This window comes from Octopus bimaculoides, chromosome 23, assembly GCF_001194135.2.
Source record: "Octopus bimaculoides isolate UCB-OBI-ISO-001 chromosome 23, ASM119413v2, whole genome shotgun sequence".
Taxonomy (NCBI): Eukaryota; Metazoa; Mollusca; class Cephalopoda; order Octopoda; family Octopodidae; genus Octopus; species Octopus bimaculoides.
This window is the reverse complement of record NC_069003.1, coordinates 23,849,404-23,850,280: the sequence shown is the minus strand read 5'-3', so window position 1 is coordinate 23,850,280 and position 877 is coordinate 23,849,404.

Below are 877 nucleotides of genomic sequence, written 5' to 3'. Positions count from 1 at the left end.
CACTTTTTGTTATGTCAATAAGGAAACCATGATTAAGGTATTTCTCTCTTGACCTGTGAACCGTGAGTATCATTAAAAGGTCACGTACGATAACGGTCGACCTACATTCACCTACCCTTTGTTTTCAACGGTGTGCACATCCGCATAACTGTTGTGTATATTGCTATAAATCAGGCGGCGAGCTGCCAGAAACGTTAGCACGCCGGGCAAAATGCTTAGTGGTACTTCGTCTGTCTTTACGTTCTGAGTTCAAATTCCATCGAGGTCGACTTTGTCTTTCATCTTTTCGGGGTTGATAAATAAAGTACTAGTTGCGTACTGGGATCGATCTAATCGACTGGCCCCCTCCCCTAAAATTTCGACCCTTGTGCCTAGAGTAGAAAAGTATATTACTATAAATACAAACATTTGGAGGGACAACAGACAGAGAGCAGGCCGACCGGTTCGAAATACCGTCTCGACAGAACATCATAGAGAGACAGCTATGGAATTCACCAACGATACAGTTGACCTGTTCACCCCTCTCTTCCTTTCTTACTCACTCACTTTCATTTCGACAACACCATTTGATCTATTTAGTTACGGCTGCTAGAACGACAGGGAATAAGTCCAACGCTATTCACCCTTTTACAAGAAAATATAACTCTCGTTACCTCGTATGCTATCCGACTGTTTTTAAACACGTCTACCCGTCGTGGTTTGGCTATAAATATATCTAATGGAGAAATAAATATGTTATCTACAACTTCGGCCACTGTCTTTCTTTCGTGGAATCAACATCATCATCCTCGCATTCCAGCATATACATTATCCGTTACATACGATATATCTATATCTATATCTATATATATATATATATATATTTATTTAAAATGTA